This window comes from Panthera leo, chromosome A3 (genome assembly GCF_018350215.1).
Source record: "Panthera leo isolate Ple1 chromosome A3, P.leo_Ple1_pat1.1, whole genome shotgun sequence".
NCBI classification, from domain to species: Eukaryota; Metazoa; Chordata; class Mammalia; order Carnivora; family Felidae; genus Panthera; species Panthera leo.
Window position 1 is genome coordinate 17,373,803 of NC_056681.1, and position 20,342 is coordinate 17,394,144.

At 44.1% G+C, this 20,342-nt stretch overlaps 1 protein-coding gene across 2 annotated transcripts in view; it reads left to right on the top strand.

The window, feature by feature from the left end:
- The window catches only part of PTPRT (protein tyrosine phosphatase receptor type T), an 800,956-nt gene that overhangs the window by 15,852 nt on the left and 764,762 nt on the right, over positions 1–20,342 (top strand). The window contains exon 1 of one of the 2 annotated variants that reach the window (XM_042930944.1): positions 17,390–17,471. The exons of the other annotated variant lie outside the window; for it this stretch is intronic. The gene's annotated coding sequence lies outside the window, so the exon portion shown is untranslated. Of the gene's footprint in view, positions 1–17,389; positions 17,472–20,342 lie in introns of those variants that run through there. 2 annotated transcript variants of the gene reach the window in all.

A 20,342-nucleotide genomic window follows, 5' to 3' on the forward strand; every position in this document is an offset into this window, starting at 1 on the left:
GGGGGGATGGACTAAATGGGCAAGGGGCATTGAGGATGACACTTGTTAAGATGAGCACTGGGTGTTACACATTGGGGATGAATTACTGGATTCTACTCCTGAAATCTTATTGCACTACATGCTAACTAACTTGGATATAAAATAATTAAAAAAAATACTTCCTAGGGCACCTGGGTGGCTTATTCAGTTGAGTGTCCAACTCCTGGTTTTGGCTCAGGTCATGATCTCATGGTTCGTGGGATTGAGCCCCATGTCAGGCTCTGTGCTGATAGTGTGGAGCCCGCTTGGGATTCTCTCTCTCTCCCTGTCTCTCTGACCCTCTCCCACTTGTGTGCTCATGCTTGCGCACGCGCTCTCTCTCGCACTCTCTCTCGCACTCTCTCTCGCACTCTCTCTCTCTCTCAAAAGAAACAAACATTTAAAAAAAATGCTTCCTTTCCCAGAGCACCTGGCTGGCTCAGTTGGTAGGGCCTGTAACTCTTGATCTCAGGGTTGTGAGTTCCAGCCCCACAGTAGGTGTGGAGCCTACTTAAAAAAAAAAAAGTTTCCTTTCCCAAGTATGTTCATCATCAAGAAAGCCAGGTTGTATTTTCTCAGAATTCTCAAAGCATTACTTGTCATTAGGGAAGTAATTATAAAAGTTACAAATAAGCAAAAGTCTCCAGTGTTCTTTAAGAGTCCTGAGAGTTTCTAAAGTTAAAATAAGACTTCTGGCTAAAAAGATACAAAAACCTTATAAATGAGAGCTGCTAAAACATACAAACACAATGAGTCTATCAGTTGGGGTTTAAGAAAGAACACAAAAACCACCCTATGTATTTCAATCAGGAAGGTATTTAACACAGGGTATTGGAGGCCTAAACCTTTGGAAACCCTCACATGGATGGTTAAATGACTTTCAACAAGGGTGACCTCATATTCATTAGGATGGCAGTAATAACAACGACAATAACAAAGAGAAAATAACAAACATTGGCAAACATTGGGGAGGATTCCAAGAAATAAGAACTCTTGTGAATTGTTGGAAGGGATGTGAAATGATACAATTCCTAAGGAAAACACTATGAAGTTTCCTCAAAAAAGTAAAAATAGAATTACTGTATGATCCAGCAATTCTACCAAAAGCAGGATCTCTGAGATATATTTGTACATCCATGTCTTTTGCAGCATTTATTCAAAATAGTGCAGAGTGGAAACAATTAAATGTCCATCAACCGATGAATGGAATAAGGAAAATTTGTTCTATACATACAGTGGAATATTATTGAGCCTTAAGGAAATCCTGTCATAGGCTATAATAGGAATGAAACTTGAGGACACTATGCTAAGTGAATAAGCCAGTCACAAAAGAGAAGTACTTGATGGTTTTATTTATAGGAGGTGTCTAAAATAGTCAAATTCCTAGAAACGGAGTAGAACAGTAGTTGCCGGGGGGAAGGGCAATGGGCAGTTGGGGTTGAATGGATATAGTTTGAGTTTTGCAAGACCGAGTTCTGGAGGTCTGTCGTACAATGGTGCAGATGCACTTAACGCTGCTGAACTGTACCCTTCAAAATGGTTAAGATAGTAGATTTTACGTCCCATGTTTTTATCCAGGTAGAAGGAAAAGGAGTTTCTAGGCTTGCAGCCGCAGTGATGTGTGAAAGAGCTTAGCAGGGTGGCAGGAATGCCGAGTACCCAGGCATGCTTTTGAGTAGGGCGCATCCTGAGTGACTCTGTGCTCTTCTTACGTGGAACAAGTAAGTGGGAGTGTGAAGTTGGAAATCAGTTGATTGGAGTTGGGATGCTGGTGACTAGCAATTTGACCTGGGGCTGACTTGGTAGCCACTAACTGGGACTCCCCAGGAGAGCAAGAAGAGCAGAGGGCAGAGGGCGGAACAGGAAATCCCCGTGCTTTGAGGCATGGCCAGAGGATTGGGCCTCACAAGGAGCTGGAGGAGCACATTCAGAAGGATGGGTGAGGAGCAAGTCTGCATTTCACCAGGAGCACCTGTCCTGTGTCTCCCTTCCCCATAGAGGCTGGGGACCCTGGGACATGCCTTCTTGGTGCTATGCCTTCCCTTCCTGTAGCCCCCAACTCTCCTTGCTTTACTTTTCTGTCTTCTGCCTTCTGCATTCTGCATCACTCCCATGTTCTTTGCCTTGGGGACTACAAACTAGGTCTCAGAATTCCCTTGTCCCGAGTCCTGCATCGGTAGGAGCGGCTATATGTGATCGTGCATTTAATACCCGTCATCCTCAATCAAATATATGTAGGAACAGGAATCAACTTACTCATTCATAGCTAGCTATGTGTCCTCAGTCCTTAGGACTGGCCTTGGCCCCCACTGTGCCCTCAGATAATGTTAACTGAGTTAGGAGACCACTGAAACGTTAAGCTACTTGGAAAAGAAACAAAATCAGAGATGGCCGAATCACAGTCTTGTGGTCCAGAGCACTGTGCCCGGGGGCCTTGGGAAGCCTGGGTTTTCGGCCTGCATGTTGCTGATCCACTGTGTGGCATGGAACATGTTGCTTAGCCTCTCTGGGCCCCAGTGTCCTTGCCCACTTAATGAAGGGCCCTGATTAAGTAACACCCCACAGTTCTTTCTAACATCACATAAGTTCCATGTGTCATTTCTGCAGAATTTTTTTCCATTACTGCAGACAGGGACCTCATGATTCAAGAGCAGGGACAGTCTGGAGTCCACGTGGGAGTGAGGCAGGCCAGGTGTGGGAGGCCGGAGTAGATGGGGTGTGGCCAGAGAGCCACCCTGAGTGTAGTTTCAACCTTCAAAAAATAAGTCTCCTACCCCCCCCCCCCCCCCCCCCCCCCCCCCCCCCCGGTAGTGGCCACAATTAGGAGAGAAACTGCATTTAACACCTATGCTGAATGTAATTGTTATCTGATTTTGACCATTTTAAGCAGTCAGCTTTATAATCCTGATTTTAAAACTACTAAATTTTTTGATTTTGCAATATGGAAAATAATAACAGAAAGGTCATTTGCTTGGATGGAAAGACTGTTTTCCTGTGTTTGACAGGAAACTTCCATAACCTGTGTCCTTGACTCTTTGTAGAGTTAACTTTTGGAAAGGCTGGCCGAAGTATACACATAGAGAGTTCATGGACACTGCAGCCAGAAGAACACGTGCAGAGGACCGTGAGCAAAGCTGTTTAGTTTTCCTATGGCTCAGGGTTTTCTTTAACCTATTCAGCGAAGGTAATGGGATGGGAGGATGTGGAGATTAAATGAGACAACATGTGAAAACACAGGACAAAATGCTTGCTGCGTGGGCACATGATAAGTCCTCTCCAGCACCCACATTTACTTCCTTCCTGTCCTATCTCAGCTGGGACCCACTGTGGGGGTACTGGGTTAACTTGTATCTACAAGGGAAGGGAAACCCCGAGGCCTGAACTGTGTGTGTGTGTGTGTGTGAGACAGATGGACATACTAGATAGTATGACTGTGACCCTAACTGGCCCCAGCTGGCTGCCTTTGCAGACCTTAGGCCATTTATAATAAGAGCAGTTGGTAGTGGTCTTTTGTCCTTTGTGCTTGTGGAAGGTCAGCAGGAGGTTCATTTTAGCTCGGGCCTGGGATGGGAAAGCCTGTACAATGTCAGGAGAACCAGACCCTACTTGGGAAGAGGGCTTGACTACAGGGGATGGCCAGGAACAGAGGTGAGGGGAGGTGTCTCCTGCAGACTGGAGCACTTTGGCCAGGTGGCTGGAGGGACTTTCTGAACCCGCTCAGCTCCCCTACCCTTTGGACTCTGCAGTGCTCCCTAGCCCATCTTCTCTGCCTTGGAGAGAGCTGGAGAGGTGCATCTGGACCCTAGCAGATGCCACACCATATGGAAGCAGTCACCTGTGACTCAGACCTGAGGTTTTACATCATCTTCCCTGCCACACTCTGATCTTTAGGCAAATCCAGCTCGTTTCATTTCTATGACTCGTAGGTTATAATCGGGGGATGGAAGAGGAGATGAGGATCTTGCCACCTGTGATATGTCCACTATTTTCATCATATTTAGGAAATGAGTTTAACACATCCGAAAGCTTGTAGGACTGGGTCCTGTTGATCGCTTATAAAAATTACTCATTAATTCATGAGCATTTGGGACCTAAAGTCAAACTCCTTGTGGGTTTTGCTTCTCAAGGGGAAGTAAACATTGCAGAGGGTGATCCCCAGACACACAGACTGTGCTTTCCCAGTCTGTCTAGATAACCGCCACCTGAGCTAACTATACTTGGATAGGGATGTACTGTTCAGTAGAGGTGTGAACCCTGAAAGTCAGCATTCTGCAGTGTAGACCCAAGGAATTTGATCTCCTCAGGAGTCCCAGGTACCATAAGCACTTAGGATTTGCAAAATTTTAGGATTGTGCCCACTTCTTTCCTGTCAATGCACCTGCAGGACCTCAGGCTTTGCCAGAGCCTAGGCTCTGCCATAAGGCAACATGGGCAGAAAAACGGGATTTCTAGCCCATGTATACACATTTGAGCCCTGGCTCTACTCTTCACCAGCCTGTCACCATGTATGACCGAGGACCTCTCTGAATCTTTCTTTTTGTATATAAAAGGGGCATGGGAACACATGTCTGCTTCACCCTACTATTATTGTAAAAAACAGTCAAGACAGTGGAGGTAAACCTACTTTGAGAACTCAGTGTAGTTGTATGGGTTAGTAGTTGTGACCTTGAATAGCTGGAACCAGGCTTCCTGTTGCAAACACACACAGTGTTCCCTGCTAAAGAGACCGCCCCCTACTTACCCACCAGGCCCATCTGAGGGCGGATTAGAACTGTTGTGGCTGTAAACCCAGCCAATACGGGTTGTAATATAGTAAATTATCACTTGTTTTGCAGTCTTGAAGAGAAAAATAAATGCAATTACACTCATGAATGTTGAAAAATGAAGCAAAGCAGCGTGGATCGGCACATTTGAGGTGCTTTTCCAAATGAAAAGCTGTGTACAATGAATGCTAATGGACTCTCTCCCTCCTACTCCCTAGCATATGGTGTAAAGCCATCTTTCTGGATTAAGGAAGTAGCTGTGCCAAGTGCCCCAGGCACAGGAGAGGGCCCTGAATGGCCCCCACTATAGGAGACCCAGCAAACAGACCCCGATTTCTTCTCTTAGCTGAGGACACAGAATAGACCCAGTTTCCTAAATCATGTACTTGAGTAATCTCGATGATGCCTTGCTGCCTATGGAACGGGCAGGTCGTCTGCAGGTCTTCTGACACTGTCCCCTGTGGACACTCGCTGAGTACCTACTGTGTGCCAGGCATGATGCTGGCATCTCATGCCCTGTCCCTCCTGATCAGTGTTCCCTGTCACCATGCCCTGATGGGCATGATGTAGCCCTGTGCCCACTGGGGCTTATTAAGTTCTCAGAATGTGGCCAGTGCAGTGCACACCACATCTCAAAAGCTTAGTACAAGAAATACATAAGATGTCTTGTTAATTTTTTATATTAAAGTGTTAAAAAGATAGTACTTTATTTTTTATTTTCTTAATTTTTAAAAATGTTTTTATTTATTTTTGAAAGAGAGAGACAGAGCATGAGCAGGGGAGGAGCAGAGAGAGAGAGGGAGACAGAATCTGAAGCAGGCTCCAGGCTCTGAGCGGTCCGCACAGAAGCCCGACGCGGGGCTCGAACTCACGAACCGTGAGATCATGACCCGGGCCGAAGTTGGTCGCTCAACCGACTGAGCCACCTGGGTGCCCCAAGAAGATAGTATTTTAGATATGTTGGGTTAAGTAAAATACACTAATAAATTTCTCCCTATTTTACTGTTTTAAACCCGGATACTAGGAAAAGGAGAACCAAAAACATGTGGTGTGCACTGTATTTCTATTGGACGGCACTGACGTAGCCCCTGCCTACCTCTTCTTGTTCTCTACCACACACTTTGCCCCCTTGCTGGTAGCGCCCCTTCCAGTTGTTCAGCCATAGTATGTTCTCCCATGCCTCAGGGCCTTTGCACTTGCTACCATCCTTTCTCAGAAGGCTCTTTGGCTTTTTCTCAAATGTAACCTTCTGTGAGAAATAGTCTCTGACCATCCTTTCTAAATACATCTTCTTTGTTACTTATCAAAATGCTTCTTCTTTCCTAATCATTATTTTAACATTTAGGTATTTAACTGTTTGTGTATCTGTTTCTTCTGAGAACATTAGGGTAGAGAACTCGTCTTTTTTTGTTTTTTCTGTACTAATCTCATTGCCTTCCACAGCAGTTAGCAGGAAGTAGGCACTCAATTTTTTTTCTTAATGAATGTTTAAATGTCACAAAGGATAAAATATTTTGATTATACTGAGATGTTGAAAGACATTTGGAAATACTTAATGGTGGATCCTAATTTATCAGTTAGTCTTTAAAGAAGGTCTGGGTGAGAAGCATATGGTATATGAAGGATTTAAATGGAGAGAGTCTGATGAAGTAGAGGTGGGATCATGATTGAGGGAATTAATAAGGGATGGGGAAACTCTCAAGGGCTGTCAACAGTGGGGAGCTGTTACTACCTCCTGGACTGAAGGGCAGTGGTAGTAAATGGTGTTCTAAGACTGCCTGACAGGATGTAGAGGAACACAACTCAATCCTTCCACCCTGGAGTATTCAGCTTGTACTTGCCACCAGTTAGACTCAGCCTGAGGCAGAGGGTACGGGAGGCTAGAAGATGCAGATCACAGAGGTCAGACTCTCAGGAGCAGGGTGGGGTGGGAATCAGTGTGGATTGTGAGTGGGGTGCACAGAGAATAACTGTCATCCTGAAAAGGCATGGGAAGCTATTTTCTGAATGGGCTAGAGCATGTCTGTTCCAGACCAACAACCTATATCTTCAAAATACAAGGATGCTCATGATCACTAAAATTCTTTAACATTCATGCAGAGATTTCTAGTTACAGAATTGGGAGGATAATTATGGCGAAGGAAGAGATAAGGTCATTATTTGCAGAGGATATTATCTACTAAAACCCCCGAGAGAAATAAGTGAAAAACTATCAGGACCTATTAAGAGTCTAGCAAGGGGACTAGTTAGCGAATAAATATACAAAACCAACAATTTTCTAAATCCTAGCAATAACCAATTAGAAAATATAATTTTAAAAGAGTTCATTCTGTAAAAGGAACAAAAATAGAAAAGGCTGGGGAATTAACTCAAGAGGCAGTATGAAGGAACTTTAGAAGGAAACTATAAACCAAAACTGAGCAAATAAGTAAACAGATATTATCTTATTCTTGGATGGCAAGATTGGATATTTTTAAAGTTTGTCAGTTTAATTTAAAATATATGATGTGAATTACAATAGAAATGTATAAGCAGTGTTAAAGAATTGTTTTAAAGTTTGTATGGAAAAATGGTCACAGATCATGAAACAGATAACAAAAGAGAATGATGGGGGAAGACTTCTAAGTTTTGCAAGTGTATCCTAGAATTATTACAATCCAAATAGCATATACCAATCCAAGAAGAGACAGGTAAATTCTGGGTCTGTGGCCTGTATCATGACACTTGACCTCCCTAGAGTATCCTTTTCTCCATCCTCAGCATGAGAAAATAAATAATCTTGCTTGGTAGTGTGGCTGTGAGGGTCATTTAGGAAGACTGGCCTGGAAAAGCCTTGAAGCTATGGAATCCTGGGAAGGTAGTGTGTACTCTTTTTTTTTTTTTTTTTTTTTTTTTTTAGTTTGTTTACTGGGGCACCTGGGTGGCTCAGTCAGTTAAGCGTTCAACTTCAGCTCAGATCATGATCCCACAGTTTGTGAGTTCAAGCTCCACATCGGGCTCTCTGCTGTCAGCATGGGGTCCACTTCAGATCCTCTGTCCACCCTCCCCCCTCCAGCCCCTCCCCTGCTCACATGCACGTGCTCGCGCTCTCTCGCTCTCTCTCGCTCTCTCTCGCTCTCTCTCGCTCTCTCTCGCTCTCTCTCGCTCTCTCTCTCTCTCTCTCTCTCTGTCTCTCAAAAACAAACAAACATTAAAACAGTTTATGTATTGTGATAGCATGTGTGTGAGGACACACACAGGGAAGGGGCAGAGAGGAGGAGAGAGAGAATCCCAGGCTGGCTCCAGGCTGTCAGCTCAGTCTCACAAATTGTGAGATCACAACCTGAGCTGAAATCAAGAGTCAGAGACTTAGCCGACTGAGCCATTCCAGCGCCCCTGTATGCTTGATTAATTAGGGGCCTGGGACACATTTCGTTGCCTTCTCCCCCAACCCTGCACCCCTTGGACACCATCTGTTGGGACAGTATGTGCTGCTGTTTCTGCTGAGGGAAGGGTGAAGAAGAGAGAGCTTTGAATCCTTGCTGAGGATGCAGCTTTTTGTTCAACAAACATTGAGTTGCTACAGCCACACCCAAGACGGAACTTATGCCACATGTTTGGGGTAACAAAGACCTTTTCTTGACCAAACTTCAGTTAGGTTCCTTTGGTCCCTCTTCTTGACTGGGCCTTGAGCTTACCCCCATATCCTAAAGCTCCTATCCCCCATCCTATTTTTGGCCTACTTATCCTACTTGTAGCGAGACTCCAACTCTTGCAATCTGATCACCCTGTCTGGCCTTCAGCAAGATTCCTATTAAGTCAGGTTAGCAAGAAAATCCCCTCTATCCTTGATGTCTTTTCTTAGTCTTATCCTTGCCTTAGTCCTATTTCTTGTCTTATCCTTGATGTCGCTGACACCCCTCACTCTGCTCCTTAGCTACAGATCCCCAACTGTCTTTGTGTATTCAGAATTGAGCCTTATCTCTCTCCCTGTTGCAATATCTCTATTACAATAGTCTCGATTAAATTCTTCCTTACTGTTGTAACAAGTGTCAGAGTAAAATTTTCTTTCACAGTGGTTACCATGGTGAGTAAATCCCAGCTTGCCCAAAGGGAGCTTTGGGTTTAATGGATAGACAGATAGGCGGACCCAAGATCAACTGCGTGTTAAGAGAAGCTCAGTCATTGATTAATTTAACGAACACGTATTGAGAACCTCTAATATACCAGACACTGAGGGTACAACTGTGAACAAGATATTCCATCTCCCACCTTAATGAGGCCCACAAGATGATGAAACAGATACATGACGAAAACAAACGTAAACAGAAGCAGCACAGAGGAGTTGGTCAGTCAGGTTCCTTTTCCATAGGGTTGTGGGGGAAGAGGAGGTTCAGGTAAACAGGAAAATCTTCCTGCAGAAGATGACATCTGAGCTGGCTGTTTGTTGAGTTCAACCGTTGCTTGTGTCCACAGGTTTAGAGCCTTTTAAGCACATTTATGAATAAGTATGAGTTGGGTGTCTCAGGAGCTAGCCTATGATGTGCAGACTGTGGGAAGGAAGACAGCTGAGGTTTCCAGAGGCGGCCCATCTGAGACATGGATGGAGATTATCCTAATAGGATTTCACAAAGACCACTTAGCAGTCGCTGAGCTTGAGGGAAAAATAGTTATGAGCTGAGGGTGGAGAAATAGCCAAGAATCTGGCAACTCGGCGAAAGCTTGTAGAGAAAAGCTGACAGCCAACAGACAGAACAAGATGATGCTTGCAAAAAGGTTAGAAGAAGAGACCAGAGGAAAAAAGTATACTGAGAGATATGAATGGAAATGGAAGCGCATTACTATAACTTGGGAACATGCATTAAGATAATTCCAGCTCTGAGAAGGAGAAGAGCCAGGATTTATTCATTGTAGCAGTTCACACTGTCGGGGAACTCCTGGAAGGTGATGTGGGCAGTGGAAGGTGAGAAGTGGCTGGGAAGAAAGCATGTATGGATATACAGCAACACAAGCAGAATTGGGATAGCTGGTCCTAACCCTTCCTCTTTAGATATAGGGGGAAACAGATGCAGAGAAATGCTACAACTTATCCACAGTCGCACAACATAGAAAGTGCTGGAGCTAAGAAGTTGGAACCTTGTACATTGCTAGTGGGAATGCATAGTTGTGCAGCTGCTGTGGAAAAAAGTTTGGTGGTGCCTGAGAACGTTGAACGTAAAGTAAGTATGTGACCCAGCAATTCCACTCCTAGGAATATACCTAAGAGCACAGACAACATACTCATTTTGTCACACCCAGCCGCTGCCTCTGTCTTACATTCTTTCTCTGTCTCTCTTCTCCCTCCCTTCCCATTCCTCCTCCTTTCCTATTTTTATATACTGAGGAGAGTTGGGATCTGAGTTGTAGCTCTGCCAGTTAGTAAATATAGGACCTTGGTTTCACTGTCCTGTTGCTGACTGGGACTAGATGAGGGTCCTTCCAGCCCTGATAGTGTGCATATTCCTCACACACTGTCCCCGCATATGTTCAGGAACTGCAGATCTGGTATTAGTGAGGGTACAATCCCCTGTTAAACATGTGCTTTCCCAGCCTTGAAAAGCCTTCATGTCCTCCGACTTCTTCATTGCTTGTCGAGGGAGTTCTTAGACTCTTCAATTTCCGTGGGATTACAAAACTGTTTTTCTGTTTCCTGGAGCACCTCTTCTTCAAGAGTGAGGTGTTTTGTTTTTGGTTTTTTTTTTGTTTTTAATTGTTTTGCATGCCAGACCTACATTGGGGTGACACAATATTCATTGAAGTCTTAGACTGTTTTTTTCTACTTGCCTCTCTCTCTCTCCCTCTCCCCCCCCTCCCTTTCTCTCTCTCTCTTTCTCTATATATATATATCTCAATATGTATATAATGTATATAAATATATATATCTAGATATAAATATATAATAATATATATATATAAATATATATGTAATATATAAAAATATACATATATCTATATATATTAAATATATAGATATATATAAATTGGGCCGGTTACGTGACAGTGTTACTTGATACAGATTGGGAACACCGAATTTTCTTTGGCTACTCTTCCTTTGTATTTGGACACAGTCTGGCTCTTTCCCTTATGGGAGAGGAAATCACTGGGGACTTAGGAGTCTTGTCTCTGGTCTCTGACTTTATCCAAAGTCTTACACTGGGTCCAGTCCTGCTGAATTGGTAATGGATCCAGTTTCTGGATGGAGAGCTTCCCCTAAAGCTGTTGCTTATGAGTCCTCCGCTTTCATGAAAGGTCATTCTGTTTCAGAGGCTTTTGTTTTTTATTTTTCTAGGCCTATTCACTGTCTTTTTTTTTTTCCCCATTTGAACCCTGATATGACATAACTGGTTTCCACCTGACAAGCTATTCTGGGGGTGGGATTTAAGGAAAGATGTAAATCCCTAGTGGGGAAAACAAACTCCACTCGGGATGGTTTACATTTATCCCATGGTTTGGCAATACTTTCCAGTTGATTCCCTTCAAATTGGGAGCTATCTCTGAGCTTTTCTGTTTATCCAGTGTTTATTCCCTCCAGCACTGTTACATTTGAAAAGGGAAGATGGGTCTGGATTCTTCTCCTTTCATTTGGGTTCAAGGTGACACTTAAAACTTATAATGTGAAGTTAGGGCTCTCTCTGTATTTCAGTATTAATAGTATATTTGCTCTTTTCACTACTTTTTGTTCACTTCAGTCAACTTTGGAGATGGAGTTTCTGTGAAATGGTACTCAAGCCACCATATTTTCTGAAAGATCTGGCATTCTTTCCACTCTGCCATGCTGGGTGATTATAAATACACTCTTGCACAGCCAGTATGACTTACTCTTATTAGAAAAGGTTTTCAATGACCATTTCACTGAAATGGCCCATTTATATGTCAAGTACATTATTGGATATGTGTTTCTATAAGAATAGAATAGCAACAAACAAAAGACTGAGTTCCAGGCTACCAAAAAGACACTGTGGGGCCTCCCCAAGCCTCCTTTCCCATGTGTTTATGTCAAGTTGCTGCAGTAGGTCTCAGTGGTGAGTGCCTAAACTAGGCAGTGGGATTAGGTTTTCAGAAGATAATGCTCTTGTTTTCAGTTCAAGATCTTAATTTTGTTGAAAGTGCCGCTGCTGTTGTTGGTGCTGGTATAAATGATCTAATTTAATTTAATTTGCTTCCTTGCAAAGAAGGTGATCCCTTGCCCAGCTGCTGCTCTGGGCAGAGAGGGAGCAAGCAGGCTTGGAGATAAGCTCTGAACTTTATCAGACCTCTCCTAGGTTTATGCTAATGAGCAATGCTTAGAGATTTAAGAAACCTTTTTCCTAGTGATTGCTTTAACTACCAGGCAGAATATCCTCATGAGTCTTCATCTAAGGGGCCATCAGGATGGGGAGGGGTGGAGTTGATGTGGGATTATCTTTTTTATCTGGTCTGTTGTTTTGCTTCCAGGTGTCATATCTGTGATGGGTGCAAGGCACATGTCTGGTGGAAGTTAGGAAGGGTCTTCTCTGTGTATTCTCTCACTGTGTGCCAAAGGAAGTTTTGTGATATGAATTCTGAGGGGTAGCAGGTATAGAAGAGTCAAGTGGTCCTTGATTAAGCCCTGGTTGTACCTTACCAGTTTGTTTCTATTCCTGAGTTCTTCAAACTTGCTGAGTCTTGGCTTCCTCCAACCATGTGTGAATTGGGTAAGTGCCTCAAAGATAGAGTGTCTCATTCCTGTCTATATTCTCAGTACCAAATAAGGTGTCTGCCAGATAGTAGGTTTGATAAGTGTTTCCCACATGAATGAATAAATTAATGCATGTATGAAGAAAGGAAATGGATGGATACTTCTGGAAAAGAAGATGGAATGTCACCATTGTGTCTCCAGGCAGACTCATTCGTCAGACAAATACTATTTGGGTATGAGGGGGTTCAAAGTCCTGCTATGACAAACAAATTGTGACTGGTGATGGCACAGCATGCCTCCCCAGTTCTTCTGTCTGTGGTCAGGTTGGGGGCATTGGAAATGATTTGCTGTCACTTATGCAGACATGTATGTACTTGAGAAAAGGGGGCACCAAACCATGCTATTTTTCCACCTAGTCTGCAGATTTACTCAGCCATGGTCTCTGTCTACTCAAGTATTTGACTCAGCTTAGTTGTGTTTTAGGAGCCCATCCTTCAAGGTGGTGGGGATTGAAATCAGCCTCCTAGTTCAATCCTGGCATACACTCATTCTGGGGTACCTGGACCCCAATTTGCTTTAACACAAAACTGTTTTATTCCAGTATTTATGTGAGGCTCTATATCTAGAGCATAAGTTTTTAGGTCACATTAGAAGTTATGTAACGTGGAGGAGGCATCTAGACAGGCCATGGAGGGGATAGAATCCCTGTGTGAAGGACATACTTCCGGAATGAGCCAATGGAGAAGAATCTTTACACCAATGAAAAATGCTGTGCTTCTTGAAAATCATACTACATAGTCTCTGAACAAGTGTGCTCTATGTACTTCTTGACATACGTAAATATGTCAGTTCTCCTCCACATTGATTGTGCATTTATGTTATTTCAATCAAAATCCTTAAGGAATTACTGTTTAGAACTTGACAAAATTTATTCTAAGGTTTATATAGAAGCTTAAACCCATAAGAATAGCAAAAAAAATATAATGTTTTAAAAATAAAAGGAGATTTACACAGTAAAAAGTTATAAAGGGTTATAAAAATAATTTAACACTACAAGCTATTTAGTGGCTAGTGAAATGAAATATAATTGGAACAGAACAGAAAAAAATATAATAAAAAGGTTTGAGTATATGTAAATATTTATTATGTGATAATGGTGGATTTCAGATCAGCAGGGGAAAGAATAGATTATTTAATTAATGCTGCTAGGAAAATTGGCTATTTAGGGAGAAAGTTAGATCATTAACTCAGTCCGTATATGAAAATAGATTGCTAACATGTTAAATGTAGAAGAGAAAAACATAATGCCTTTGAATTTTATGTGATGTTCAAGCGAGAATATTTTAAGGGACACCATCAAAGATGGAAATTACCCTGACTGGTTGATATCATATGTGAAAATGAATGTTAAAAGTCTCCTAAACAAACATAAAATACCCTAATTTTCTATTCCCTCTTTTTCAGCATGGCTCCCCCAGAGAACTTATTCTCCCCACCTCTCTGGGTTCGCTCTGCTTGGTCACTGCCAAAGCTGCTCCACTGTCCCTGTCACAACCGCTCACGTTCGGCCCTCCGGTGGTGTCGTATTGCCGAAAACTGTGCTGCTCATGTTGTTGGACCTGTTGGCAGCATTGATTCTAGTCGGTCTCTTCTTCTCTTTGAAACTTGCTTATCATTTGGCTTCTAATCCCAGTACGCTTAGTGGCCCTTCATCCATGCTGGTTTTCCCTGTTCTCCTTTGCTGGTTCCAGGCCTTCTTAGGGTGGAGTTGCTGCTGGGCCATTTTCTCCAGCTACACAAGCTCCTTTGATGGTTTCATTCAGGTCAGTGGCTTGAAGACCATCTCTTGGCTGATGATTTCCTTCTTCTTCTTCTTTTTTTTTTTTTTTTTAAATCTCCATCCAGGACCTCTTTCAAGCTCTAGCTTGGTGTATATCCATCTGCCAACATGGTATGGTCATTTGGTTGTCTGATTGGTTTCTCCAGTACAGCAAGTATACCACGAAACTTGTAATCTCCCCATATCCCCATTCCCAACTTGGACCGCCCCTGTTTATTATAAAGTGGGGAAAAATCTCATCATTAAATAACACAAATACAAATTAAATACCATCCTTTTCTATCTCCAGAGTTGGCAAACAGTGGGCTGTAGGCCAAATGTGGTTTGCATCCTGTGTTTGTAAGTAAGTTTGTTGAAGCACAGTGACACCCATTCATTTACATATTGTTGGTGGCTGATTTTTGGTTACGATGGCAGGACTAAGAAGTTGAAACAGTGACAGTGTGATCTATAAAACTGAAAATACTTTCTATCTGGCTCTTTCTAGGAAATGGTTGCTGCCCCCTGCTTTATCACATCTATAGCAAAAGCTTGAGGTGAAGCCATGGCAGATTAACAGAAAGCATCTTGTTCTCTGTTGTCGGGTAGCCGTGTGCATATACATATACATATATACATATACATATACATACACACACACACACACATATATATATATATATATATATATATATAGAGAGAGAGAGAGAGAGAGAGAGAGAGAGAGAGAGAGAGGGAGATCGAGAGATCGAGAGAGAGTGAGTGAGAGTGAGAGTGAGTCAGTCTCAATTGGGACACTTAGTGAAAGGGATGCTCCAGGCAGGCAGGGAGGTACTATAAGTATGGATACTTATAATAGATTTTTAAGAATTAGATTGAAAACGGGGAAATGCAAGACAGTGATGATAATTAGAGGTGAGTAACATTACAGTTAATGGTTAAGAATAATAGAAGTCGGATATTGGTAAAAGCACGAGGTCTAACAGCAGAGAAGAGTTTTAGGGCCTTAAGGTTATCTTTGGAAAATTTCAATAGAAAATTGTAGAGCAAGCAGTTATTCTCAATCTCATGTCAGACAGAATGCTATTTATTAGGTAACACAGTGGCAGAGACAAAAACTCAAGTACTCCTTAAGCTGTGTAGGGGACAGAATAGAAGATGTAAGACAAGAACAAAATGTTCAACGCTAATGAGTGCCTGAGAAGGACATGAGGAGACTAGTAACCTGGATGTTTGAAATCGTGGAGAATGGCCGACTGGAAGGAGCCGCTGTAATTAAGTGTGCATCTAGGGAAGTGGCAGGAACACAGTGCTTTGCAAGTTTGGTTTAGCAACGAGTCAGCTCCTGAGTGCTCTAACGAGGACCACAGAGTGAAGGTGTTTGTGGGGAATGAGACCTGGTCAACCAGCTTGTTCTCTTCCATCTGTGAGTTTTCCACGTGATGGAAAGAAAGGGAGTCGGGAGATAGGCTGGCCTCGGGCTGCGTGGTGAGGACTTCTAGTTCAAAATCATTTCTGCATGGTCAGTAGGGGTGCTCCAAGGTAGGCTCTGGAGGAACAACATCGTGGGTTGAATCCACAGCCCATGACCTCATGAAGGAATGTGTGTGGGTGCCCTCGGGGACACCACAGGACTGTAGGTATTTAGCAACTGAACATAAGGGACTTTGGCTTCCTATTGCCAGGCGTTACCAGAAGGTTTGTTTTGGGAAGATAGATTCACAGCACTGCATAATGGTATTCAGCCTTTTCATGGAAGCATAGTCCCTTTAACCTTGTGAGTCTATCCTTTGTCAAATGAATGCCAGGCTGGCTCTCATTAGCATGTGCCTTTTCAGGGTGTGCCTGATCTTCCTTAGTCGTTCCATCTGAGATCTCAGAAGGACAGAGGTGGAGACCTTCTTAGGAATCACCTAGTCCAGTGTTTTTCAACTTGAGGACCTGGGAACCTGACAAGAAGTGGTAATGCTTGAACTGCTTTTAGTATGTCAAGATGCTTGTGCGATGGTATGTCTGAGCTACACAGGTTCAAAGAAATTTCAGGTTTTTTGGGTTAGAGTTTGAGTGGAATCAACCTAGTGAACAAGGTTGGTGATCGCATGCTTCTCAAGAGCCCTGATGGGGAGCGGGTAGCAGTTGTGTTTTGCTTTGATTAAGAGAAGTTGGAGGGAGAGGTAATTTTTTTACTTTGGAAATTCTATTTCTGTAGTAGACAAGCCGTTGAAAATGTGAGGGTCCAGGGAGAAGTATACTCATAGCAGAGGTCAAGAACCACTTGTCTAGTCCTTTCAGTAACCTGCCCCACTCCATTTTATTGATGATGAAATGTGTGCCAAGAAAGAAATGAGACAAGGTGACATAACCCACGTTTTAGGAAACAGAAACAGCAGGATCTGGCAGCTCTGAGACTGATATTTCAAGGGAAGATGAAGGAAACACATATGGAGACCTGGAAGCCACTTTCATGGCTGAAGAGTGGACATTTATTGAGGACCTACTGTGTGCCAGGTGCTGTTCTAGGAGATTCACACACATCCTCTCATTTAATTCTCTGTGATCCTGTGAGTTAGGGATTAATACCCAAGAGATTCAGATGAGGAAAGCAGGGTCCAGGGACTTGAAGGGATTTGCCCAAGGTTATTTACCAAGCAAATAAAGGAGCCTGGGGTTCAGAGCGAGGGTATTGTGGCCCCGCAGTCGACTCCACCCTGCCTTGGAGAATGTGCTTCTTCCCATTTGGGCTAATTTAGGGACATGTGAAGAGGATGGTCTTCCTCAGAAAGAGAAACCACACACAGTGCTTTAAACGCCTCTGACTTGTTTCAGCATATCCCAGAAGCAGTACAGGCCTGGATCTCTGTAAATATTGGATTCATTGATTTGATGTATCGGATTGTCCAAGGAGCTCTCCTGTGGAAGAGAGACTTTTTCATTGTTCCACGGGGCTCTGAATTCACTTAGAGCAGGTGGGAAAGTCCTAGAAAGGAGGCTGGTGGTGATTTAAGAGGAGGTGGGACTTTCTGTTAATTAGAAGAATGGACTTCTTTCACTTAATAAGTTCCGCTGACTCAATAAAAGGTGGAGCCATCTTGGCTGTGACAAGCCCCTCTGTGTTCTGAACTGATGATGGGAACCTCCTTTGTCTCTTGCCCCAAGCCATTGCTTCCAAAGCCTACACATCCCTAAGGCGAACTTGGTAGGTCCAGGGAGGGGCTGGAGGGGCTGTGCCACCTGGATCTGGTCCTTCCAACATCTAGCAATTCACCCAGCAGTGGCTGCTAAGAGACACTGATAGCTATGGCATCTGGCTCTAAATCCCCATTCAGTGTTTGAGCGGCCAGGCCTGGACCCCGTTATCCTAGGACAACATCGTATGTGTACTGAATGCTGTGCTGGTATCTTCCACATGACCCTCTCAGTCCATGCTCTGCCCCTTCCACCCTGCTTACTGTCTTGGAAAGCTCACCTGGAGGGACCTCACCAGTGCCCTTTGACTTCTGTATGGCCCGAGATTGGAGGGAGGAGAGAAGACAGCGTGGTCTAGGTACTTATTCCCTGGACATCTCCCTGTGCCCTTGCTTGAGGCCAAGCCATGTCGTTGGACTGAAGGTCACTGCTCCTCTAGAAGGAGCCTCTCATCACTGTTTTCTGTTTGCTCTTGCTTGATTACAGTAACTGCTCCCTCCCTGTGATCTCTGCTGTCCTGAGGGGTGGAGACAGCCTGGCTCCACTTGCACATGTTCTTCCCTGTCTGCCCCTTTATAAATAGTCTCTTCGTTTGAGCTCTCATGTATTCTCCTTGTTGAACATGATTGATACCTGTGCATTCTTTAGTTTGATCTTCATAAAAACTGGAGGAGATAAACATATTATTATCGTCACCCTCCTTTAAAAAAAATTTTTTTTAACGTTTATTTATTTTTTGAGAGACAGAGACAGAGCATGAGCTGGGGAGGGGACGGGGGCGGGGGGCAGTCACAGATTCCAAAGCAGGCTCCAGGCTCCGAGCTGTCAGCACAAAGCCCAACACGGGGCTCGAACTCATGAACCATGAGATCATGATCTGAGCTGAAGTCGGATGCTTAACTGACTGAGCCACCCAGGTGCCCCCATCACCCTCCTTTTTAAGTGAGAAAGCTCAAGCATAGAATGACCCAGTCACTTTCCCTGGAGTCACGTTGTCTGTAAGGGTTAGACACAGAAGTGGCATCCAAGCAGTCCTTTTTTTTTTTTTTTTTTTTTTTTTTTTGCCATTACATAAGGATGCCCAGTTCCAGCAGTTCTTTTCCAAGCAGGCCTAAGACACAGGGGAAGAAGAGGAAAAAGCAGGTTATATAATGTTTTTGGAGTCTGTCCCCAGACCTGTGTCCTCATCTTCACTCTCCAGCGGTCACTGCTGCAGCAGGTAGGAAGAGTCCAGCCACAGGGCGCTCAGAGCTCCTAAGGGACATAGTAAGGGAGCCTTGCAGAGTGATTTCCCAGATCCCTGAGCTGTTAACCTCTTGAGTTAAATTAAAACTTGATTGCTTTTGAGTTTGAGCTCAATAAAATGTTTGTAGTTTTACCCTAGCTTTATACTAAACGAGAGTGGTACCTCTTGTACCCCCTAGAGGCTGAGAGATTGTACCCCCAGAGGCTGAGAGAGGTGGGGCAGTTACTGTGGTTATCTTGACTTTGCAGGGTTAGTTAGCACCACAGACTTGGGGACACCTGCTAAGGATGGGGAAAGCTCTAGTCCCTCCCTGTGTATGCCTTTTGCGCTTTGGAAGCATTTGCCCCAAGCCTGACATCTGCTTCTGCGATGCATTTTGCTGAGCTCTCCTCAGAGGGGGCGGTCACCACAAGGTGTTTCATTAGGTGTCTCAAAAAGCCTCCTAACTGCAGCCTGGCTCACCTCTCCCCTGTGGAGCTGCTTTCTGCATGAGGCAGGGGAGGGTGGATGGTTCAGACATAATTTGCATTGGCAGCAGGAATGTTATTTTTGCATTATAAAGCACGGTGGGTGACCTTATCAGAAATGGGAGAAGGGAGCAGGCAGCAAGCAGGTCTGTGGCTCCTTGTGACACGTGGGGGTTAGTGTGCCATGGGGGTGGTGGGAAGGTGTTAAATCCCTTAGCAGCCTGGCCCCATCTGCTCAGCTCCTGTGCCGACCCCAAATAGGTCTGTCTGTGTATAGATATCTCCTGCACGCAGCAGGCGTGGCTGTCTCATGACCAGGGGTGATGACTTTGGTCTTTATGAGCACCCCAGGATTGAACCTGAGCTCTGGCCCAGCTGGAGCTTTGGTTCTGCCTAGGTCTCCCCTGTCCTCATTTCCCAGAGGCTAGACTGGCCCTGATTTCCTGAGGGGTTGTGACATAACCTAGCTTGCCCTCGAGCACATGCTCTGTCTGGAGTTGTCCATTCCCCAGACTAGACCGCAGAGCTCTGTTTACACTTGCCGTGGGTTCCTGTAGCCAGCCCACAACCTGGAAGCATTCTGACGTGCTCTTCACTCAGGCTTTGGTCCATCCGTGTGCAGCAGGTGGACGTACACAGCACTCACTGCACAGGCTCTTGATTGTCAATAGGATAGTCTGGGATTATAGTTTTTAAAGTAATTTAGTGGTTATTCAGCAAGAAGCCAAAGTCAGACTTCTTACAGGCCACATCGTCTGTCTCTCTTGCTTACACACACACACACACACACGCTTCGGTTTATGATAGGGAATAGATTTATATAAAATCATGAACCATCAGACATCCTTGGACAAATAATACAGTCCCCCATTTTTCAGATGAAACAACTGAGATCCAGAGGAGGAGTAAACTTGGCCAATGCCACACAAGTTAGCTCTTTGTACTTTCCCCAGACTGAACCTCATTCTGCTAAAGTTATCATATGGGGAAAAGAAACCAAACAGAAACAACTCGTGACTTGGAATGAGGTACTTGTTTGACTGCTATGATGATCTTGAGAATCTTCACACGCTCAGGCAAGGGAGAGGGTGGGCTCCTTGTAGAGCAGTGTCCAGGCCCGTTGTCCTTAAAGGCAGCACCTCTCCTTTGTGGGGCCACTCCCCTCCTC